At 46.6% G+C, this 25,912-nt stretch overlaps 1 protein-coding gene across 2 annotated transcripts in view; it reads left to right on the top strand.

The window, feature by feature from the left end:
* The window catches only part of IMPG1 (interphotoreceptor matrix proteoglycan 1), a 538,528-nt gene that overhangs the window by 254,287 nt on the left and 258,329 nt on the right, over nucleotides 1–25,912 (top strand). The gene's annotated exons all lie outside the window — the stretch shown is intronic.

Below are 25,912 nucleotides of genomic sequence, written 5' to 3'. Positions count from 1 at the left end.
TGTATGCCTCCTTAAAGATCAATGAAATTATTCACACACTTGCAGATTGCAGTGATTGCTTATTTCCAGATTTTTCTTGGGTTTGCATTTCAAGTCGAAAATGGACAAAGCAACCATCGCAGGGAACAAAAATACTACACAGTCTTGACAAACATAATCATTTCTCATCTAGTTTTCCCTCTCTGCATGCAATAATATGCTATTTATGCCCTCCCAAGTGTGTTTATAAGGTTAAACACAGGGTAGGGTGATGAGAGGTAAACAGTGTTTTTTATAAAATTGAAGTGCTGGTGACAAATAGTAAATTTCTGTCAGGGGCGGGAGGAGACGGGGTTGGGCAAGTAGTGTGCTATGTGTTGGGGAAGGAACTTCCATTTTCTAAGCATCTGAGCAATAAGAAGCTATGGGACTCAGCTTGCCAGAAGACTGACTGTTACTCCAATATATTTATTGTAAACAGTAATAAATTGATTTATTATTATTATTATTATTATTTTTATTGATTTATAAAACGCCAACATATTCTGTGGTGCTGTACAAAGTAAAAAACAAACATGGGGTACAAAATAACACAGACAATGATATACACAAATATACAAAATACAGAGCTGGTACAAAACACAGAATCAGTACAAAGTATAGAATCGGCAATAACAGTGACAGAATTAATATGAATAAATGTGTAACAAAATCCAAAACACAAAAAGGTAAGAGAGCTCTGCCTATGCAAGCTTACAATCTAAAGATCTAAACCAATATATACATATATAGATATATATATATATATATATATATATATATATATATATATATATATATATGCATAAACATATATATATTCCCATTTAACCAGCACAGGAGGGGATTGCCTGATGCCGGATATGTGTGCGGTTGCTTGAGAAGCCAAGCAACTGGCATAAAAAAATAACACTAACCTCCCCCAATGGATTCACTGCACAGCGGTGTGCAGCAGAAAAAAGCTTACATATCCTCCGCCGCTATTCACTTCTTGCAGCTCCCAGCTGCTTTGCGGCGTACTCCTTGGATGGCCCCAATATGTCATGTGACCCAATGCAGGTCATACGAGCCATACGAGGACACCACAAAGTAGTTGGGAGATAGAAAGAAGTGAAAAGGATGGTGCCGGAAGATTCGTAAGCATTTTCTGCTGCACACCGCTGGCTGTGCAATCTTAGTTAGGAATATCCTCATTTTGTCCTGCCAAGCATGCCGGTTAGTTGAGACTGCCGGATTCCTGAGTTCTAGTAAACCAGTACTCTAAGATATATATTGTTATATTGTTTTTTTTGCGCTAGAAAATAAGCTTTAAAGAGAAACTCCAACCTAGAATTGAACTTTATCCCAATCAGTAGCTGATACCCCCTTTTACATGAGAAATATGATGCTTTTCACAAACAGACCATCAGGGGGCGCTGTATGACTGATTTTGTGCTGAAACCCCTCCCACAAGAAGCTCTGAGTACCGTGGTACTCTGGGCAAACTGCCACAATGTAACAATGTTCACAGACAGGAATTAGCTGTTTACAGCTGTCTCTAACAGCCAAAACAGCTAGGAGCAGCTACATAACCTGCCCACAGTAAAAATGTCACCATGTAATAAATTTCAGAATGTAAGTCAGGAAGAGGAAGATTTTACAACGAGCAAACACTGACTAAATCATTTATACATAATTATTGTAAAAATAAAGCACTTTTTTTACTACATTATTTTCACTGGAGTTCCTCTTTAAACTACAATGTACTTTTGCAATATTGACATGTGTCCTACTGATTTATGTGAAATGTGTTTTTTAATGATAATCCACTCCAACAGCCAAAATTGGCATTTCATGTATAGGGAATCTTTAAGAACTAGATAAAAATACCCAAGAGACTGTTTCTTTACATGAAAGTTATGACAAGAGTGGCTGTTATTTATTGACGAAAGAAGCAGCCGTTGAATCCTCTAACGTGCTATTCTAGTTGCAATTTTACTCTCACAATGCTGCAGATTCTCACCATGCAGAAGCTTTCCTTATCTTTTGTTGTTAAACGTATGATGTGGTTTATTCCAAGGACTTCTTTGCTTGAGTGACTTTAGTCTGAAGTATAACCTTGAAGCAAAGGCACCAAAGATTTATGTTATGACCCATATCATGAAAGGCCTGTGTGGGCAGTCTTGTTTTACATAAACAGCCCTGCGTCTCCTAAAACAGCCTTTAGCTAACATATGATTTTGCCAACCATGTAGCTTGAAACAGGGCTGAAAGCCATGCAGCAGCAAGACGTGTTTGTCTGTTTGGGCTTTTGATTAGTAAAGGATTCTCAGCACGTTCGCTGACTTTTATAGCATTCAGCTGACATACTGTTTTTGATGCTGTGCATCTGTTTGATTGTTTCAAATACCAAATAAATCTGAAATGTTCTGCAGCTTACATCAACCCCATGTACTTTTGCTGTCTGCACAACACAATACTTGCATGCAAACGACAGATAGGAACATAAGAAAGAATTAAAAGCTAATGACAGTCTGTCACCATGTTTTACTCTGTGATGAATGGCAGAATTTGATAAGTCTTCACAAAATGAAACTTATTAAACTGTTATTAACTGAATCATTCTGTTATTAGATTTTGTTGTACTTAGAGAGAATAATGATTACCTCAAATCTCTGTAGGTTTTATGTGTTCGGTGGGGCTGTGGTGCCGTTTATACTGTACAATAGAGGAGAAAAACACAGGGACATATGGGAGGCCTATCTAGCGTAGTATGTTAATTCTAAACAAAGTGGTTGAATACCAATTGATAGGTGGGCAGCATGGTGGCGTAGTGGTTAGCACTCTCGCCTTGCAGCGCTGGGTCCCTGGTTCAAATCCCAGCCAGGGCACTATGTGCACAGAGTTTGTATGTTCTCCCTGTGTCTGCTCCTGTTTTCTCTGGGCACTCTGGTTTCCTCCCACATCCCAAAAACATACGGATAAGTTAATTTTCCTACCCCTAAATTGAAAACCGTAAAAAAAAGTGCTTATGCTGTTTGCTGCTCACCCAAGAGGCACACCTGAGAAAGCAGTTTGGCACTGCAAAACACGTCTTTTTGTGCATGAATTATCGCAATTTTGCAAATAACTTCTGTTTTAAGAAGGCAAACCACACTTAGCATTGCTTTTTTAGTAGGAGGGCTTTTCGGTCTCTTTTGGTCCCCTATACTTTTCTAGTGGTTTTGGGTCACCCTGAGTTGCTTGGGTATTCTGTTACCTAAGAAGAGGGAAGCCTAATGAGGCTTCCCTCATTGTTCTCTGGCCCCCCATCCCCGGACACGGACCCTCCAAAGATTGCCGACAAGGGCTTGTTGATAATCTGATCAGGGCCATACTACTTTAAGCAGGAGTGCAACCATACTGCGTCTGTCGAGTATGGCCAAACCTGCGTAATAAGCTGGAGTTGCTTGTGCACAAGCATCTCCTTGCTACATGTGCATCCATGCTCATGCAGCTGCAGCATGGTCTTGCTTATGCCAGAAGAAGAGGAGCGCGGCCTCTGTCAGCTGGAGGATCTATAAGTGGCAACAGGGGACCAGAGGATGCTGGGGGAACTTGGGAAGCCTCATTAGGATCCAGAGGCTTCCATCTCCAAAGGTAAGTATCTGTTTCTGAACCTGAGCCTTGACTCTGTTTACAATTTAGGTAATGGGCATGGAGAGGTGGGGGCTTGGAACAGGTGGAATTCATTTAGGTTAAAAGGACAGTGCCAAGCACACAAATGACTATGCTGTGTTCCTTTTTTTCTTTTTTATGCATGAAAAAGTTAAAAATCAGGTATGCAAGTAACAGTTTCTGTGCGCGTCAGGACTGGGTCAGACTATAGCATAACCCTCACTGATAAGTAATTACAGCCATAAAACACTTTCCTGTCAGTAAATGGCTTCTGTGTGCAGGAAAATGATAAAATGGGTCAATAGTTCATAGATTTGAGCTTTTGCATACTTACTACTAATGAAGGTATTATTGAGCAAAGACAATGAACCAGTAAAAATGTAAAAACTAGATTGAAATAAAAAATAAAACAGTGCGACATCTAAATAAAGTCATTTTTAGGAGAAGGAGGATAGATATTATTGTTTATCTCAACAGTTTATTTTTACCTTGGATGTCCTTTAACCACTTGAGGACCTAGGGCTTTCTACTCCTTAAGGACCGGCCACTTTTTTTCCATTCAGACCACTGCAGCTTTCACGGTTTATTGCTCGCTCATACAACCTACCACCTAAATGAATTTTGGCTCCTTTTCTTGTCACTAATAAAGCTTTCTTTTGATGCTATTTGATTGCTCCTGCGATTTTTACTTTTTATTATATTCAGCAAAAAAGACATGAATTTTGGCAAAAAAATGATTTTTTTAACTTTCTGTGCTGACATTTTTCAAATAAAGTAAAATTTCTGTATACATGCAGCGCGAAAAATGTGGACAAACATGTTTTTGATAAAAAAAAACCCCATTCAGTGTATATTTATTGGTTTGGGTAAAAGTTATAGCGTTTACAAACTATGGTGCCAAAAGTGAATTTTCCCATTTTCAAGCATCTCTGACTTTTCTGACCCCCTGTCATGTTTCATGAGGGGCTAGAATTCCAGGATAGTATAAATACCCCCCAAATGACCCCATTTTGGAAAGAAGACATCCCAAAGTATTCACTGAGAGGCATAGTGAGTTCATAGAAGATATTATTTTTTGTCACAAGTAAGCGGAAAATGACACTTTGTGAGGAAAAAAAAAAAAAAAAAGTTTCCATTTCTTCTAACTTGCGACAAAAAAAAATGAAATCTGCCACGGACTCACCATGCCCCTCTCTGAATACCTTGAAGGGTCTACTTTCTAAAATGGGATCATTTGTGGGGTGTGTTTACTGTCCTGACATTTTGGGGGGTGCTAAATTGTAAGCACCCCTGTAAAGCCTAAAGGTGCTCATTGGACTTTGGACCCCTTAGCGCAGTTAGGCTGCAAAAAAGTGCCACACATGTGGTATTGCCGTACTCAGGAGAAGTAGTATAATGTGTTTTGGGGTGTATTTTTACACATACCCATGCTGGGTGGGAGAAATATCTCTGTAAATGACAATTTGTTAATTTTTTTTACACACAATTGTCCATTTACAGAGATATTTCTCCCACTCAGCATGGGTATGTGTAAAAATACACCACAAAACACATTATACTACTTCTCCTGAGTACGGCGATACCACATGTGTGGCACTTTTTTGCACCCTAACTGCGCTAAAGGGCCCAAAGTCCAATGAGTACCTTTAGGATTTCACAGGTCATTTTGAGAAATTTCGTTTCAAGACTACTCCTCACGGTTTAGGGCCCCTAAAATGCCAGGGCAGTATAGGAACCCCACAAATGACCCCATTTTAGAAAGAAGACACCCCAAGGTATTCCGTTAGTAGTATGGTGAGTTCATAGAAGATTTTATTTTTTGTCACAAGTTAGCGGAAAATGTCACTTTGTGAAAAAAAACACAATTAAAATCAATTTCCGCTAACTTTTGACAAAAAATAAAATCTTCTATGAACTCACCATACTCCTAACGGAATACCTTGGGGTGTCTTCTTTCTAAAAATGGGGTCATTTGTGGGGTTCCTATACTGCCCTGGCATTTTAGGGGCCCTAAACCGTGAGGAGTAGTCTTGAAACGAAATTTCTCAAAACGACCTGTGAAATCCTAAAGGTACTCATTGGACTTTGGGCCCTTTAGCGCAGTTAGGGTGCAAAAAAGTGCCACACATGTGGTATCGCCATACTCGGGAGAAGTAGTACAATGTGTTTTGGGGTGTATTTTTACACATACCCATGCTGGGTGGGAGAAATACCTCTGTAAATGGACAATTGTGTGTAAAAAAATCAAAAGATTGTCATTTACAGAGGTATTTCTCCCACCCAGCATGGGTATGTGTAAAAATACACCCCAAAACACATTGTACTACTTCTCCCGAGTACGGCGATACCACATGTGTGGCACTTTTTTGCACCCTAACTGCACTAAGGGGACCAAAGTCCAATGAGTACCTTTAGGATTTCACAGGTCATTTTTGTTTCAAGACTACTCCTCACGGTTTAGGGCCCCTAAAATGCCAGGGCAGTATAGGAACCCCACTAATGACCCCATTTTAGAAAGAAGACACCCCAAGGTATTCCGTTAGGAGTATGGTGAGTTCATAGAAGTTTTTATTTTTTTGTCACAAGTTAGCGGAAATTGATTTTAATAGTTTTTTTTCACAAAGTGTCATTTTCCGCTAACTTGTGACAAAAAATAAAATCTTCTATGAACTCACCATACTCCGTACGGAATACCTTTGGGTGTCTTCTTTCTAGAATGGGGTCATTTGTGGGGTTCCTATACTGCCCTGGCATTTTAGGGGCCCTAAACCGTGAGGAGTAGTCTTGAAACCAAATGTCGCAAAATGACCTGTGAAATCCTAAAGGTACTCATTGGACTTTGGGCCCCTTAGCGTACTTAGGGTGTAAAAAAGTGCCACACATGTGGTACCGCTGTACTCAGGAGAAGTAGTATAATGCGTTTTGGGGTGTATTTTTACACATACCCATGCTAAGTGGGAGAAATATCTCTGTAAATGACAATTGTTTGATTTTTTTACACACAATTGTCCATTTACATAGAAATTTCTCCCACCCAGCATGGGTATGTGTAAAAATACACCCCAAAACACATTATACTACTTTTCCTGAGTACGGCGGTACCACATGTGTGACACTTTTTTGCAGCCTAGGTGCGCTAAGGGGCCCAACGTCCTATTCACAGGTCATTTTGAAGCATTTGTTTTCTAGACTACTCCTCGCGGTTTAGGGCCCCTAAAATGCCAGGGCAGTATAGGAACCCCACAAGTGACCCCATTTTAGAAAGAAGACACCCCAAGGTATTCCGTTAGGTGTATGGCGAGTTCATAGAAGATTTTATTTTTTGTCACAAGTTAGTGAAAAATGACACTTTGTGAAAAAAAACCAATAAAAATTAATTTCCGCTAACTTTTGACAAAAAATTAAATCTTCTATGAACTCGTCATACACCTAACATAATACCTTGGGGTGTCTTTTTTTTCTAAAATGGGGTCACTTGTGGAGTTCCTATACCGCCCTGGCATTTTACAGGCCCAAAACCGTGAGTAGTCTGGAAACCAAATGTCTCAAAATGACTGTTCAGGGGTATAAGCATCTGCAAATTTTGATGACAGGTGGTCTATGAGGGGGCGAATTTTGTGGAACCGGTCATAAGCAGGGTGGCCTTTTAGATGACAGGTTGTATTGGGCCTGATCTGATGGATAGGAGTGCTAGGGGGGTGACAGGAGGTGATTGATGGGTGTCTCAGGAGGTGGTTAGAGGGGAAAATAGATGCAATCCATGCACTGGGGAGGTGATCGGAAGGGGGTCTGAGGGTTTGGCCGAGTGATCAGGAGCCCACACGGGGCAAATTGGGGCCTGATCTGATGGGTAGGTGTGCTAGGGGGTGACAGGAGGTGATTGATGGGTGTCTCAAGGTGTGATTAGAGGGGGGAATAGATGCAAGCAATGCACTGGCGAGGTGATCAGGGCTGGGGTCTGAGGGCATTCTGAGGGTGTGGGCGGGTGATTGAGTGCCCTAGGGGCAGATAGGGGTCTAATCTGATAGGTAGCAGTGACAGGGGGTGATTGATGGGTAATTAGTGGGTGTTTAGGGTAGAGAATAGATGGAAACACTGCGCTTGGGTGGTGATCTGATGTCGGATCTGCGGGCGATCTATTGGTGTGGGTGGGTGATCAGTTTGCCCGCAAGGGGCAGGTTAGGGGCTGATTGATGGGTGGCAGTGACAGCGGGTGATTGATGGGTGGCAGTGACAGGGGGTGATTGATGGGTGGCAGTGACAGGGGGTGATTGATGGGTGATTGATAGGTGATTGACAGGTAATCAGTGGGTTATTACAGGGGAGAACAGATGTAAATATTGCACTGGCGAATTGATAAGGGGGGGTCTGAGGGCAATCTGAGCGTGTAGGCGGGCGATTGGGTGCCCGCAAGGGGCAGATTAGGGTCTGATCTGATAGGTAACAGTGACAGGTGGTGATAGGGAGTGATTGATGGGTGATTGATGGGTAATTAGTGGGTGTTTAGAGGAGAGAATAGATGGAAACACTGCGCTTGGGTGGTGATCTGATGTCGGATCTGCGGGCGATCTATTGGTGTGGGTGGGTGATCAGATTGCCCGCAAGGGGCAGGTTAGGGGCTGATTGTTGGGTGGCAGTGACAGGGGGTGATTGATGGGTGATAGGTGATTGGCAGGTGATTGACAGGTGATCAGTGGGTTATTACAGGGAAGGACAGATGTAATTAATGCACTGGCGAATTGATAAGGGGGGGGGGGGGGGTCTGAGGGCAATCTGAGCGTGTGGGCGGGTGATTGGGTGCCCGCAAGGGGCAGATTAGGGTCTGATCTGATAGGTAACAGTGACAGGTGGTGATAGGGGGTGATTGATGGGTAATTAGTGGGTGTTTAGAGAAGATAACAGATGTAAACGATACATTTGGGAGGTAATCTGACGGCGGGTTTGCGGGCGATCTAATGGTGTGGGTGGGTGATCAGATTGCCCGCAAGGGGCAGGTTAGGGGCTGATTGATGGGTGGCAGTGACAGGGGGTGACAGGGGGTGATTGATGGGTGATAGGTGATTGGCAGGTGATTGACAGGTGATCAGTGGGTTATTACAGGGAAGAACAGATGTAATTAATGCACTGGTGAATTGATAAGGGGGGGTCAGAGGGCAATCTGAGCGTGTGGGCGGGTGATTGGGTGCCCGCAAGGGGCAGATTAGGGTCTGATCTGATAGGTAAAAGTGACAAGTGGTGATAGGGGGTGATTGATGGGTGATTGATGGGTAATTAGTGGGTGTTTAGAGGAGAGAATAGATGTAAACAATGGATTTGGGAGGTGATCTGATGTCGGATCTGTGGGCGATCTATTGGTGTGGGGGGGTGATCAGATTGCCCGCAAGGGGCAGGTTAGGGGCTGATTGATGGGTGGCAGTGACAGGGGGTGATTGACGGGTGATTGATGGGTGATTGACGGGTGATTGACAGGTGATTGACAGGTGATTGACAGGTGATCAGGGGGATAGATGCATACAGTAAACAGGGGGGGGTGGTCTGGGGGGGGGGTCTGGGGAGAATCTGAGGGGTGGGGGGTGATCAGGAGGGGGCAGGGAGCAGGGGGGGGGGATAAAAAAAAAAATAGCGTTGACAGATAGTGACAGGGAGTGATTGATGGGTGATTAGGGGGGTGATTGGGTGCAAACAGGGGTCTAGGGGGTGGGCAGGGGGGGGGGTCTGATGGGTGCTGTGGGCGATCTGGGGCAGGGGGGGGAGAAATCAGTGTGCTTGGGTGCAGACTAGGGTGGCTGCAGCCTGCCCTGGTGGTCCCTCGGACACTGGGACCACCAGGGCAGGAGGCAGCCTGTATAATACACTTTGTAAACATTACAAAGTGTATTGCAGCCTGTATAATACACTTTGTAAACATTACAAAGTGTATTATACACTTTGTATGCGGCGATCGCGGGGTTAACATCCCGCCGGCGCTTCCGTATAGCCGGCGGGATGTTGCGGCGAGCGAGCGGTGACAGGCGCCGGCGGAGGATCGCGTCACGGATGACGCGATCGCTCCGCCCATGCCCTTAAATGGACCGCCGCCTCTGTGGGTGAGCCGGTCCTTAAGGGCTCCACTTCCCGGCCGCCGCTGTGCGTTAGGCGGTCGGGAAGTGGTTAAAGGGACTCCGAGCAGTAACCAAAATCAAAATCTGAACTTACCTGGGGCTTTCTCCAGCCCACCGTAGGTCGGGAGGTCCCTCGGCGTCCATCTGGCTCTTCTCCCAGGCCCTGGTCAGAAATGGCTCCCCGGCGGCTCCCAGCAACACTGGGCCCAAGTGTCGGGCTCCTTCTTCCTGAAAGATGACGTCAGTCGTCACCACGCCGGCCTCCTCGCGTCATCACGGCGGCCAGCATGACAGTACTGCACCGGCCGCTGTGATGACGTGAGGCGGCCGGGGTGGTGACGACTGACGTCATATTTCAGGAAGAAGGAGCCCGACACTCGGGCCCAGTGTCGCCGGGAGCCGCCGGGGAGCCATTTCTGACCAGGGCCTGGGAGAAGAGCCAGATGGACGCCAAGGGACCTCCCAACCTACGGTGGGCTGGAGAAAGCCCCAGGTAAGTTCAGATTTTGATTTTAGTTACTGCTCAGAGTCCCTTTACAGATAAACATGTCCAAGGAGGAGGTTAAGGTTTTGGTATTTTAGCACAATCATAGTCAATACATGGCTTAGATCAATATCCAAAGTCAATATCTGGCATCGCCACAAAAATCATCTGAAACACTAAAATTAGTGGTATGACCCAGTAAATCAAGTTTCTGAATAGCAGTCATCTATGCCCTTTCAAATGTTTTCATTCTTTATAAGTTATCATGTGCAAAAGATCTGAATATTCTATAAACTTTCTGTCCAGTCAGTTTTCTTGCCCGGACTACCTAAATTAGACTGACCTGTCCAAAAGCTTAACTGACAGCTCTAAATACCAAAAGCTTAACTGACAGCTCTAAATGCCACAATACTGTAAAAACAGAATTCAGCAAGTGCGTTTTGTCTGCAACACAATACATCTAATTTAAAGTGGTATGTCTTTTGTTGTATAACTGCACCATTTTACTGATTAACAATTGTTATAACTGTACAAGGTTATTTCATGACCTCTTTATTCTGCCTTATATCAACATTTTGCTTTATTTTACTCTATTATCCTTTTGTTTCACATTTTGTATACTTGTTTTCGAGCATAGGTATTTAAAGTGAACCTCCAGACTAAAAATCTACTAAGCAGCACTGAAAAGGCTTGGTGTTTATTTTACAGTTTCACAGCATCAGAACTTTGTTTTTCTTACCCAAGCCTCATTTTTAGCTGCACAGAAGCTAAGCTCCACCCCATCAAAGAAATCTGCCTGGGCATTTTTCCCCTGATGCTGTGCAAAGTATGATTGGATTTCTGATGTTGTTGTTCCTGTAGCCTAGTGCGCGCAGTTAAGAGGGGTGATCAGGACACAGGACAGTTGGAACTGTGTCTCCTGCTTCCTGTCACCTCCTTTCAACCAAAAAGATGGCTGCCCCATGAAATCACAAACATTTGCCTGTTCTTTTAAAACGGGGGGGGGGGGGGGGGGTAAGAGATTTTATTACCTATCTATTTTAATTAACACAGCTAATGTAACTTAATGACAGTATGTTTGTTTAGGCTGAATTTCATCTTTAAGTATTTAAAGATGCACAGCTTACCCTTTTTTTCTGTACGGTGATGTGAATTAAAACTGTACAGTATAGGTGGGAATACAAACATAATATATGGCAACATCCAACAGTGGCTCAAGGAGCATCCATAAATCAAAGAAACCTGGAGGCTAACATGTCACTAAGAGCATGAGCTGTCATGTACACAAGGCCCCTGTGGCACCAGAGTGAATGAAAAGTGACAAGGCAGAACATGATTTATGACAATTAGAAATGATTAACATGATTATAAGCAATTATATTATTTTCACTGCTGGACGTCTGTAAAATGGTTTACTTAATGAAATAATGCAACATGAAACAATTAGAATAACGCAAAATGGAGAAATGATAGCATTTTAGCCAAGTGACAAGCACTCTAGCCTTGCAGGGCTAGGATCCTGAATGAAATCTTTGGATCATATATGAATGGAATATATATGACCTCCTTGTGGTTGCCTAGGTGTCCTATGGACAGTCCCATTTTCTCCCACACCCTATAAACATAATTGCCCCCCCCCCCACCTCCACCTTCAAAAAAAGCAATAAATAAATATAATAAGTAAATATTTTTAACTATGATAAAGACCTTAGACTGTTACAGTGGTTGAGATTAGATAGTAAAATCTACTGTGGTACAGTTAGTGACTTGAATAGATTTGTGTTCTCCATAAAACATGGAAGAAAATGTCAGCAGAATATTAATGCATAGTTAAAATAAAAATAATGTTACATTATTTAAGATCAGTTTTGTTACTGCATTTTATGCATTGTGCTTGTTAAATTGAATAGCACAAAAGATATTTGAAGCCTAGCTTTGTCACATATCGTGAAGTAGCTAAGCTAAAAGAGATGACGGCAGGTTTGTTGCTTAATACTGGCTGTTGGCTTAATATTTTCATGTTGTTTGGACAGATTGGGGATAGGGAGTAGACAGAGGATTGTGATAATATTTCAGCCTCTAGGTGTGGCAGTCTGATTGATGGAATGAATACCAACCAGCTAATCAAGAAGTTTATACGCAAAAATAAAAGCACACTCTGGTGAAAAGACCCTACAAAGAACTAAGAAACCATTTGTGCCCAGTGTTAGTATCAGGAAAATTACCACATTTCTTGTCACCAATGGCAGTGTATGTATGAACTGTGGTGGACTTCTGCTTCCCACCAGGAGGTGGCCATCTTCAGCCTTCTGAATTAACCTGCAATTATCGGTCACCTCTGCTTAGTACCTGTGCCATTATCAACTCATGTAGCAGCCCATGTGGATTTCACTTATAAGGCATTCTGTTACATTACAAGGTTAGTAGAATCTTAGATAGCAAGCCCTGAGAGAAAACAGGAAACTTTGGCCCCCACAATCAGCAGAGGATTGAGTGCCACTATAGGCTCCCATTTAAATACCAGTAATGTGGGGAAATTTGAGTACCTGCGGCATCCGAAAAATATTGGGCGTCGGAAAAGTATTGGGCTCCCGTGATGCCCGATAGATATTGGGGCGTCAGGGCTGCCCACAATGCTAATTATGTACTTTTTGCATACGTACTTTGCATTGCAGGGGGCCCCGACACACAATATCAAGTGAGGCGAGCACCCAAATTTCCCTACATTGCCAGTATTTAAATGGGTGCCTGTGGCAGCACCTGAAAATGAGCAGATTTTTTGGGTGGATTGGCAGTGGCTGAGGTGGTGGTTAAGGTTAGGCGTGTGCAGAGGGTTAAAGTTATATGTGCAGGGAGGGATGGTTAATGTTAGGCATGGAGGGTTGGTTAAAGTTAGGCATGGGAGGAGTGGTTAAGGTTATCTGTTGGTGTGGGTAAGGTTAGGCGTGAGTGGGGGGTTAAGGTTAGGCATCCAGGGAGAGTGGTTAGAGTTAGGCATTGGTAAAGGGAGGATTCAGTGTGAGACTAGAGTTAGGTGTAGCTGCAGTAAATATCGGTATCTATTGGCGATAATTTACTATCATCATTAGCGCTTCAAGAGTAGAAATATACCAATATTCTATTATCTGCTATTTTTGGGCACCCAAATTTTCAGGCGCCCTAATTTCATGTAGCCATCCAGCCCTGAATTCTACTGAACGCTGAGCACATCTGAACTTACTTCCTGATCCCTGGTCCATAGGCCTGAATTTTTTTAACAACTCTTTCTGCCTTGTGACCTTGCAGTTGTTTTGTCAATTGTTACTTGTGAATAGTTAGTTATTGTTAACCTGGTACTTTCTAGGTACTGTAGCTCACCTTATGTTTGCATTTTTCTATATACAGTGATGCATTAAAAGTTAGTGAACCCTTTAAAATTGTATGTATTTTAATAGAAATGTGACTGTGTTATCCGATTTTCAAAAAAGTCTAAGAATTAGAAGAAGAAATCTAGTTAAGCAAAAAAAGCAAAAATTATTATTTTTGGTCATGCATTTACTGACAGAAAGTGATCCAATAACACATCTGCGTGTGGCAAAAATACCCTCTCCACCCCTCACGCTACAATGACTACAACTAAAAAAATTGTGGTGGCTGTTGATCAGTCCTGCACATTGAATTTTAGCCCATTCCTCCATACAGAACAGCTTCATTAAGCTTTTGGATGGTGGAGGGCTTCTTCACATGAGCTGCATGCTTTAGGTCCTTCCACAACAATTCAGTTGGATTAAGATCAGGACTTTGACTTGGCTATTCCAGCCCCCTGCAGATGTCCTGTGCCTGCCCCGGGACAAAACGATCCACTGGTCCCCCGTCGTGGCTCAGTTTCAGTTTCGCAGTCGGCGGACCACTGCGCCTGCGTGGCCCAGGCCACGCGCGTCCTCGCTTCCGCTCACGTCGCTGGGCAGGCACAGTGCAAGTTTTTTTGTTACTGTGCCTGCGCAGGACACTCCCAACAACAGCAGCGCAAGCAAGTACACGCGCAGCTAGGGCCGCGCAGGCACAGTGGCCATAGACTTGTAAGTCCTCAAAACTGAAACTGAGCCACGGGGGATGTCTGGAGGATTTTTTTGTCCCGGAATGGGCACAGGACGTCTGCAGGGGGCCGGTAGAAGCCCCAGGTAATTTCAACTTTTTTTAAATTTATTACAGGTTTCCTTTAAGGCAAAAACAGGAGGGGCTTTATCCATCCACAAAACATTCTTACAGTATCCTTCTGCTTTGTCCTCATGATCAGTTAGTAAACTGCTGATGGTCGGAAATATTTTTGGGTGAGAGCTATAGTTTTCACCTTGATACTCTGTCATACATACCATTACTAGAAATGGCCCGAATGGTTCGCCGGCGAACGGTTCCTGGCGAACTTCCAGGGTTCGCAATCACGGAGAACCGCAAACTTTACCAGAAGTTCGATTCGCCCCCATAGTGCACCATTAGGGTCAACTTTGACCCTCTACATCACTGTCACCAGGCACATTGTAGCCAATCAGGCTACACTCCCTCCTGGAGCCACTCCCCCTTATAAAAGGCAGGCAGCGCCGGCCATTTTACTCACTCGTGTGCCTGCAGTAATTAGAGAAGGGTCAGCTGCTGCAGACTCTCATAGGGAAAGATTAGTTAGGCTCTTATAGGCTTCTTAGCTTGCTTCTTGCTGATTCTTATTGCTAAAATAGCACCCCACAACAGCTCTTTTGAGAGCTAATCTTGTTCTTGTGATCTATTTTTTTTGTGTGTGTGTCCCACTGACATTTGTGTTGCATAGACAGCCTTGATAATTCATACTGTGTGTGCCACTGCCAGGCCCAACACATTCAGTGACTACCTGTGTGTGTGACAGATGCACATTGTAATACCCATTACTGCATATACCTACCTGTTGTTAACAGAACACCCACCTTCCTACGTGAGCTGAGTGCACACAGTGTCACTGTGCCTGTCCACTACCTGTCTGTGTGTGACAGGTGCACATTGTAATACCCATTACTGCATATACCTACCTGTTGTTCACTTCAGTGCACCCACCTACCTACGTGAGTGCACGCAGTGTTACTGTGCCTGTCCGGTACCTGTCTGTGTGTGACTGACAGGTGCACATTATAAATACCCCTCACTGCATATACCTACCTGTTGTTCACAGTGCACCCACCTACCTACGTGAGTGCATGCAGTGTGATATACCACTCCATGCATACCTGTTAACTGCACCTGTGTGACTGCACATTGTATTAGTCAAGTCAGTACATACCTTTCACTTCATCTCCCCCGATATGGACAAAACGGACACAACAAGTAGAGGAAGAGGTAGAGGCAGACCGAGAGGAAGGCCACCTGGCAGGTCTGTGCGAGGTCGTGTTGATGTGAATTTGTGCGGCCCTGGCCCAAAGTACAGTGCTCAGAAGAAGGCACGTCCCATCAACTCCCAAGATTGTCAGGTCGTGGTTGACTATTTAACACAGAACACCTCATCTTCCACAGCCACCAGCATTACTACAAGCACCACATCCGCTGCATTTGACACTTCACAGTAGTTAATTGGTGGGGAATTAACAGATTCACAGCCATTATAGTTACAACCAGATGAAGGCGCTAAGCAAGTTACACCACCTGTCTGAGTGTCTGTCTATGTCTGAGTTAGGCGGCGACACTATGAACGTAACGTGTGAGGATGAGCATGATGAAGTACCTACGGTTGGTGCAGTTTTGGAGGTGTCTGAGGCAAGCGAAGCTGGGCAGGATGATTATGATGATGACCTTGATACGGATACCACGTGGGATCCTAAGAGACAAGATGACCAAGGGGACAGTTCAGAGGGGGAGCCAGAGAGGAGTAGGAGGAGACAAGTGTCTGAAAGAAGCAGGGGGAGCTCGTTGTCAGAAACAGCTGGTGGCTGTGTCCGGCACCAGCCAACATGCCCTTCAACGTCAGCTGCTGATGCCACCATAGTGCCATCACCCCAGGGGGGCTCAGCGGTTTGGACATTTTTTAGTGTGTCGTCCCTAGATCAGAGCAATGCCATCTGTTGTCTCTGTCTCCAAAAATTGAGCCGTGGAAAGGCCAACAACCATGTAGGGACAACTTCCTTATGAAGGCATCTGCAGAAAAGGCACAAACTGCAATAGGAAGAGCACCTGAGCAAAAGCAGCAAACAAAAGCAAAGACACCCTCCTTCTCCTCTTCCTCCTTCAGGTGCATCATCTTCAGCCGATTTCTCCCTTGCACCTTCACAGCCACCCTCCTCCACTCCACCTCTACCCTTGAGCAGTTCCCACTCCTCTGTCCACAGCAGCCAGGTGTCCGTGAAGGAAATCTTTGAGCGGAATAAGCCAATTTCTGCCAGTCACCCCCTTGCCCGGCGTCTGACAGCTGGCTTGGCGGACCTGTTAGCTCGCCAGCTGTTACTATCACAGCTGGTGGACTCTGAGGCCTTCCGTAAATTTGTGGCCATTGGGACACCGCAGTGGAAGATACCAGGCTTGAGAGGCAAGTGGTGTCATCTTTGGCTCACAGCGTTGGGTCAAGGGTCCACCTGACCATGGATGCCTGGTCTGCCAAGCACGGTCAGGGCAGGTATATAACTTACACAGCCCATTGGGTCAACCTGGTGACCGCTGACAAGCAAGGAGTACGTGGCTGTGCAGCAGACCAACTTGTGACACCTCCATGGTTTGCAGGCAGGCCTCCTGCCACCTCCTCTCCTTCTCCTCCTGCTACATCCTCTTCGCTATCATCCTACTCCTCCTCCTTGGCTGAATGGCAGTTCAACTCTACTGGTGCTGCGATCTCCGCTCCAGCTACACAGCCCCATCTCCCCAGGGCCTATGCTGCATGCCAGGTACGATGACGGTGTCACGCCATCTTAGACATGTCTTGCCTCAAAGCGGAGAGTCACACTGGACCAGCTCTTCTGGCTGCTCTTAACAAACAGGTGGATCAGTGGCTGACCCCGCACCAGCTGGAGATCGGCAACGTGGTGTGTGACAACGGCAGCAATCTCCTTTCCGCTTTGAATTTGGGAAAGCTGACACATGTACCCTGCATGGCGCATGTGCTGAATCTAGTCATTCAAAGATTTGTGTCAAAGTACCCAGGCTTAGAGGACGTCTTGAAGCAGGCCAGGAAGTTGTGTGGGCATTTCAGGCGGTTTTACACGGCCATGGCACACTTTGCAGACATTCAGTGGAGAAACAACTTGCCGGTTAGACGCTTGATATGTGATAGCCCGACTCGCTGGAATTCGACCCTGGTTATGTTCTCTCGCCTGCTAGAACAGGAGAAAGCCGTCACCCAGTACCTGTACAATTACAGTAAAAGGACACAATCTGGGGAGATGGGGATGTTCTGGTCCAACAACTGGACACTGATGAGAAATGCATGCAGGCTCATGCGGCCGTTTAAAGAGGGGACCAACTTGGTGAGTCGCAGTGAAGGCACCATCAGTGACTTGATCCCATACACTTACTCCCTGGAGCATGCCGTGCGTAGAGTGGTGGATCAAGCTGTGGAGGAGTGCGAAGAGGAACAGTTATGGGAGGAACAGTTGTGGGAGCAATTTCATCAGAACCAGATGTGTCCTCAACACCTGAGGCAGCACAGAGGGGGGAGGAGGAGGAAGAGTCGTGTGGGGAAGAGGAGTCAGACTCGGATGATGAGGAAGGTGTTTTTTTGGAAGAGGAGGAGAAGGAGGCGGCAGCAGAAGAACAACCGCAGCAGGCGTCGCAGGGGGCTGGTGCTGCTCGATGTTCCTGTGGTATTGTTTGTGGCTGGGGGGAGGAGGAGGACTTACCTGACATCACTGAGGAAGAGCAATAGGAGATGGATAGTACGTCTGGATCCAACTTTGTGCAGATGGCGTCTTCCATGCTGTCCAGCCTGTTGAGGGACCCCCGTATAAAAAAACTCAAGGTGAATGAGCTGTACTGGGTGGCCACGCTACTAGACCCTCAGTATAGGCACAAAGTGGCGGACATGTTACCAACTCACCTGAAGGCAGAAAGGATGCAGTGCATGCAGAACAAGCTGGCAACTATGCTTTACCATGCGTTTAAGGGTGATGTCACAGCACAACGCAATAAAGGTACCACTGCCAGTAATCCTTCTCCCATGTCCACGCAGGCAAGGACAGGACACTCCAGCGATCACATGGTGATGTTGGACATGCAGACATTCTTTAGTCCAACACCTTGCCTTAGCGTTTGCGGATCCACCCTCCACCAACCTCTGGACCGGCAGAAAAATTGCTGCAGAACCAAATTTGCAGTCCATTCAGCAGATCGTGCGGAATGTATCCATTCTAACAGACCAATGTGAATATTGGATCCGTTCACATCCGTTACGATCCGTTCCTTTGGGATCTGCGAATGGACCGTTTTTTTACCACTAATGTGAACTGGGCCTGATTTTACTTTTAAACTCTGTATACTAAGGATTCACTTACTTTTACCACATACAGGTATGTTTTGGGGTCATTTTTGAAATACATTTATTCTTGATTCACTTGTTTAACTAGGTTTCCTTCATCTATTCTTAAAAATCAGATGACATTTAAGATTACCATTACATACAAATATAGAACATTTTTAAGGGTACACAAAGTTTCAAGTACCATTGCAGAGTACTTATTTTCAAGAAAGGTTATTTTTTTCACTGTGATCTGGTATCTAGTCTTTAACATATTGCTGCAAAACTGATTATCTGCCATGGTTTGTGTAAGTTGGTACAGTTGGATTTTCAAGAAATGCTACTTGCACATCATCCTTTCAAATATGAGCTGTAAATCTTTAAATCTAAGCTACTTACAGAGGCAAGAGGCTATCATCTCAGGGATATATAACCTATGAAATATTTAATAAGCCAACCATAAACTTAGAAAAATGAGGGTTCCAGTCAGCTGGTGACAACAGCATTATTATAAACTATGTTTATAATATGTCATGTAAAAATGAACACAGTGCTAAGAACCAAGGAAAGCAACCAACCCCGTGGTGTTCTTAATGAGAAAAGCAAAGACTTAAAAGTAAATGGATTCTATAAAAGGCACTCTGGGTGGCCTCTACATTCCCTGAAGTGCCGTTTTTCTCTGCACATATCGTTTTCAATTATGCCATCAAAGTCAAAAGGTGCCATTAATGGTCACTTTGACTTTTACAAGAAACTCCATCACCTATGGAACATACAGGTCAGTGTGAGGGGACCAGAACTAACTAGCAAAATGGCCACAGATGTGCTACAAATATACTGACCGAATACAAAAAGGTTTTATTTAATCGCAGGTACATAATGTCAGCTCTACACGAACACTAATCTTACAAATAATATTATAACAAACATCCACGCTGTTAATGAAAAGGATATTATGTGTTCATTATAAGATGCAATTATAAACTCAGATTAAACAAAGTAAAAAAGCAAAGGCAAGTGGCCTGAACCGAGAAAATACATCTCACCCGGTATGTAACAGAGAACCCAGTCACACAAAATACAGAGCACTTTGTTTCTACCAACCCTTACTTGGGGATATCTTCAGGGTCACTGGCATACAACCTCTACTTGCTAGTCACCAGACTCACTGGCTCAAGAGTGACAGCCTGCCACAGGCCTAATAACAATCTTTTGCCACTGACATATCCAGGCCACTCCTGTATGCCCAGTACTGGAGTCCAACTCACTCCAATGCTTCAGCATCCTCTCTGCTGCATCACACTTCAGCAGCCTCTCTGCTGCATCACACTTCAGCAGCCTCTGTGCTGCATCACACTTCAGCAGCCTCCCTGCTGCATCACACTTCAGCAGCCTCTCTGCTGCATCACACTTCAGCAGCCTCTCTGCTGCATCCAACTTCAGCAGCCTCTCTGCTGCATCACACTTCAGCAGCCTCTCTGCTGCATCACACTTCAGCAGCCTCCCTGCTGCATCACACTTCATCAGCCTCCCTGCTGCATCACACTTCATCAGCCTCTCTGCTGCATCACACTTCATCAGCCTCTCTGCTGCATCACACTTCAGTAGCCTCTGTGCTGCGTCACACTTCAGCAGCCTCTCTGCTGCATCCAACTTCAGCAGCCTCTCTGCTGCATCCAACTTCAGTAGACTCTCTGCTGCATCACACTTCAGCAGCCTCGATGCTGCATCAAACTTCAGCACCCTCTCTGCTGCATCACACTTCAGCAGCCTCTCTGCTGCATCACACTTCAGCAGCCTCTCTGCTGCATCACACTTCAGCAGCCTCTCTGCTGCATCACACTTCAGCAACCACTGTGCTGCATCACACTTCAGCAGCCTCTGTGCTGCATCACACTTCAGCAGCCTCTGTGCTGTGTCACACTTGTGCAGCCTCTCTGCTGCATCATACTTCAGCACCCTCTCTGCTGCATCACACTTCAGCAGCCTCGATGTTGCATCACACTTCAGCAGCCACTGTGCTGCATCACACTTCAGCAGCCTCTCTGCTGCATCACACTTCGTCAGCCTCTCTGCTGCATCACACTTCAGCAGCCTCTGTGCTGCATCACACTTCAGTAGCCTCTCTGCTGCATCACACTTCAGCAGCCTCTGTGCTGCATCACACTTCATCAGCCTCTCTGCTGCATCACACTTCAGCAGCCTCTCTGCTGCATCACACTTAAACAGCCTCTCTGCTGCATCACACTTCAACAGCCTCTCTGCTTCATCACACTTCAGCAGCCTCTCTGCTGCATCACACTTCAGCAGCCTCTCTGCTGCATCACACTTCAGCAGCCTCTCTGCTGCATCACACTTCAGCAGCCTCTCTCTGCTGCATCACACTTCAGCAGCCTCCCTGCTGCATCACACTTCATCAGTCTCCCTACTGCATCACACTTCAGCAGCCTCTCTGCTGCATCACACTTCAGCAGCCTCTGTGCTGCGTCACACTTCAGCAGCCTCTCTGCTGCATCACACTTCAGCAGCCTCTCTGCTGCATCCAACTTCAGTAGACTCTCTGCTGCATCACACTTCAGCAGCCTCGATGCTGCATCACACTTCAGCAGCCTCTGTGCTGCATCACACTTCAGCAGCCTCTGTGCTGCATCACACTTCAGCAACCTCTCTGCTGCATCACACTTCATCAGCCTCTCTGCTGCATCACACTTCAGCAGCCTCTCTGCTGCACCACACTTCAGCAACCTCTGTGCTGCATCACACTTCAGCAGCCTCTGTGCTGCGTCACACTTCAGCAGCCTCTGTGCTGTGTCACACTTCAGCAGCCTCTCTGCTGCATCACACTTCAGCAGCCTCTCTGCTGCATCACACTTCAGTAGACTCTCTGCTGCATCACACTTCATCAGCCTCTCTGCTGTATCACACTTACACAGCCTCTCTGCTGCATCACACTTCAACAGCCTCTCTGCTGCATCACACTTCAGCAGCCTCTCTGCTGCATAACACTTCAGCAGCCTCTCTGCTGCATCACACTTCAGCAGCCTCTGTGCTGCATCACACTTCAGCAGCCTCTCTGCTGCATCACACTTCAGCAGCCTCTCTGCTGCATCACACTTCAGTAGACTCTCTGCTGCATCACACTTCATCAGCCTCTCTGCTGCATCACACTTACACAGCCTCTCTGCTGCATCACACTTCAACATCCTCTCTGCTGCATCACACTTCAGCAACCTCTCTGCTGCATCACACTTCAGCAGCCTCTCTGCTGCATCACACTTCATCAGCCTCTCTGCTGCATCACACTTCAACAGCCTCTCTGCTTCATCACACTTCAGCAGCCTCTCTGCTGCATCACACTTCAGCAGCCTCTCTGCTGCATCACACTTCAGCAGCTTCTCTGCTGCATCACACTTCAGCAGCCTCTCTGCTGCATCACACTTCAGCAGCCTCTCTCTGCTGCATCACACTTCAGCAGCCTCCCTGCTGCATCACACTTCATCAGTCTCCCTACTGCATCACACTTCATCAGCCTCTCTGCTGCATCACACTTCATCAGCCTCTCTGCTGCATCACACTTCAGCAGCCTCTGTGCTGCATCACACTTCAGCAGCCTCTGTGCTGCATCACACTTCAGCAGCCTCTGTGCTGCGTCACACTTCAGCAGCCTCTCTGCTGCATCACACTTCAGCAGCCTCTCTGCTGCATCCAACTTCAGTAGACTCTCTGCTGCATCACACTTCAGCAGCCTCGATGCTGCATCACACTTCAGCAGCCTCTCTGCTGCATCACACTTCAGCAGCCTCTGTGCTGCATCACACTTCAGCAGCCTCTCTGCTGCATCACACTTCATCAGCCTCTCTGCTGCATCACACTTTAGCAGCCTCTCTGCTGCACCACACTTCAGCAACCTCTGTGCTGCATCACACTTCAGCAGCCTCTGTGCTGCGTCACACTTCAGCAGCCTCTGTGCTGTGTCACACTTCAGCAGCCTCTCTGCTGCATCACACTTCAGCAGCCTCTCTGCTGCATCACACTTCAGCAGCCTCTCTCTGCTGCATCACACTTCAGCAGCCTCCCTGCTGCATCACACTTCATCAGTCTCCCTACTGCATCACACTTCAGCAGCCTCTGTGCTGCGTCACACTTCAGCAGCCTCTCTGCTGCATCACACTTCAGCAGCCTCTCTGCTGCATCCAACTTCAGTAGACTCTCTGCTGCATCACACTTCAGCAGCCTCGATGCTGCATCACACTTCAGCAGCCTCGATGCTGCATCACACTTCAGCAGCCTCTGTGCTGCATCACACTTCAGCAACCTCTCTGCTGCATCACACTTCATCAGCCTCTCTGCTGCATCACACTTCAGCAGCCTCTCTGCTGCACCACACTTCAGCAACCTCTGTGCTGCATCACACTTCAGTAGACTCTCTGCTGCATCACACTTCATCAGCCTCTCTGCTGTATCACACTTACACAGCCTCTCTGCTGCATCACACTTCAACAGCCTCTCTGCTGCATCACACTTCAGCAGCCTCTCTGCTGCATAACACTTCAGCAGCCTCTCTGCTGCATCACACTTCAGCAGCCTCTGTGCTGCGTCACACTTCAGCAGCCTCTCTGCTGCATCACACTTCAGCAGCCTCTCTGCTGCATCACACTTCAGTAGACTCTCTGCTGCATCACACTTCATCAGCCTCTCTGCTGCATCACACTTACACAGCCTCTCTGCTGCATCACACTTCAACATCCTCTCTGCTGCATCACACTTCAGCAACCTCTCTGCTGCATCACACTTCAGCAGCCTCTCTGCTGCATCACACTTCATCAGCCTCTCTGCTGCATCACACTTCAACAGCCTCTCTGCTTCATCCAACTTCAGCAGCCTCTCTGCTGCATCACACTTCAGCAGCCTCTCTGCTGCATCACACTTCAGCAGCTTCTCTGCTGCATCACACTTCAGCAGCCTCTCTGCTGCATCACACTTCAGCAGCCTCTCTCTGCTGCATCACACTTCAGCAGCCTCCCTGCTGCATCACACTTCATCAGTCTCCCTACTGCATCACACTTCATCAGCCTCTCTGCTGCATCACACTTCATCAGCCTCTCTGCTGCATCACACTTCAGCAGCCTCTGTGCTGCATCACACTTCAGCAGCATCTGTGCTGCGTCACACTTCAGCAGCCTCGATGCTGCATCACACTTCAGCAGCCTCTCTGCTGCATCACACTTCAGCAGCCTCTGTGCTGCATCACACTTCAGCAGCCTCTCTGCTGCATCACACTTCATCAGCCTCTCTGCTGCATCACACTTCAGTAGACTCTCTGCTGCATCACACTTCATCAGCCTCTCTGCTGCATCACACTTACACAGCCTCTCTGCTGCATCACACTTCAACAGCCTCTCAGCTGCATCACACTTCAGCAGCCTCTCTGCTGCATCACACTTCAGCAGCCTCTCTGCTGCATCAAACTTCAGCAGCCTCTCTCTGCTGCATCACACTTCAGCAGCCTCCCTGCTGCATCACACTTCATCAGCCTCCCTACTGCATCACACTTCATCAGCCTCTCTGCTGCATCACACTTCATCAGCCTCTCTGCTGCATCACACTTTAGCAGCCTCTGTGCTGCATCACACGTCAGCAGCCTCTGTGCTGCGCCACACTTCAGCAGCCTCTCTGCTGCATCCAACTTCAGCAGCCTCTCTGCTGCATCCAACTTCAGTAGACTCTCTGCTGCATCACACTTCAGCAGCCTCTCTGCTGCATCACACTTCATCAGCCTCTCTGCTGCATCACACTTCAGCAGCCTCTCTGCTGCATCACACTTCAGCAACCTCTGTGCTGCATCACACTTCAGCAGCCTCTGTGCTGCGTCACACTTCAGCAGCCTCTGTGCTGCATCACACTTCAGCAGCCTCTCTGCTGCATAACACTTTATCAGCCTCTCTGTTGCATCACACTTCAGCAGCCTCTCTGCTGCATCCAACTTCAGTAGACTCTCTGCTGCATCACACTTCAGCAGCCTCGATGCTGCATCACACTTCAGCAGCCTCTCTGCTGCATCACACTTCAGCAGCCTCTGTGCTGCATCACACTTCAGCAGCCTCTCTGCTGCATCACACTTCATCAGCCTCTCTGCTGCATCACACTTTAGCAGCCTCTCTGCTGCACCACACTTCAGCAACCTCTGTGCTGCATCACACTTCAGCAGCCTCTGTGCTGCGTCACACTTCAGCAGCCTCTCTGCTGCATCACACTTCAGCAGCCTCTCTGCTGCATCACACTTCAGTAGACTCTCTGCTGCATCACACTTCATCAGCCTCTCTGCTGCATCACACTTACACAGCCTCTCTGCTGCATCACACTTCAACAGCCTCTCAGCTGCATCACACTTCAGCAGCCTCTCTGCTGCATCACACTTCAGCAGCCTCTCTGCTGCATCAAACTTCAGCAGCCTCTCTCTGCTGCATCACACTTCAGCAGCCTCCCTGCTGCATCACACTTCATCAGCCTCCCTACTGCATCACACTTCATCAGCCTCTCTGCTGCATCACACTTCATCAGCCTCTCTGCTGCATCACACTTCAGCAGCCTCTGTGCTGCATCACACTTCAGCAGCCTCTGTGCTGCGCCACACTTCAGCAGCCTCTCTGCTGCATCCAACTTCAGCAGCCTCTCTGCTGCATCCAACTTCAGTAGACTCTCTGCTGCATCACACTTCAGCAGCCTCTCTGCTGCATCACACTTCATCAGCCTCTCTGCTGCATCACACTTCAGCAGCCTCTCTGCTGCATCACACTTCAGCAACCTCTGTGCTGCATCACACTTCAGCAGCCTCTGTGCTGCGTCACACTTCAACAGCCTCTGTGCTGCATCACACTTCAGCAGCCTCTCTGCTGCATCACACTTTATCAGCCTCTCTGTTGCATCACACTTCAGCAGCCTCTCTGCTGCATCCAACTTCAGCAGCCTCTCTGCTGCATCCAACTTCAGCAGACTCTCTGCTGCATCACACTTCAGCAGCCTCTCTGCTGCATCACACTTCATCAGCCTCTCTGCTGCATCACACTTCAGCAGCCTCTCTGCTGCATCACACTTCAGCAACCTCTGTGCTGCATCACACTTCAGCAGCCTCTCTGCTGCATCACACTTCAGCAGCCTCTCTCTGCTGCATCACACTTCAGCAGCCTCCCTGCTGCATCACACTTCATCAGTCTCCCTACTGCATCACACTTCATC

The sequence above is a fragment of the Hyperolius riggenbachi genome, chromosome 4, assembly GCF_040937935.1.
Source record: "Hyperolius riggenbachi isolate aHypRig1 chromosome 4, aHypRig1.pri, whole genome shotgun sequence".
In the NCBI taxonomy this organism is placed as follows: Eukaryota; Metazoa; Chordata; class Amphibia; order Anura; family Hyperoliidae; genus Hyperolius; species Hyperolius riggenbachi.
Note: the sequence above shows the minus strand (reverse complement) of the source record. Positions and strands in the feature narration are given on the sequence as shown.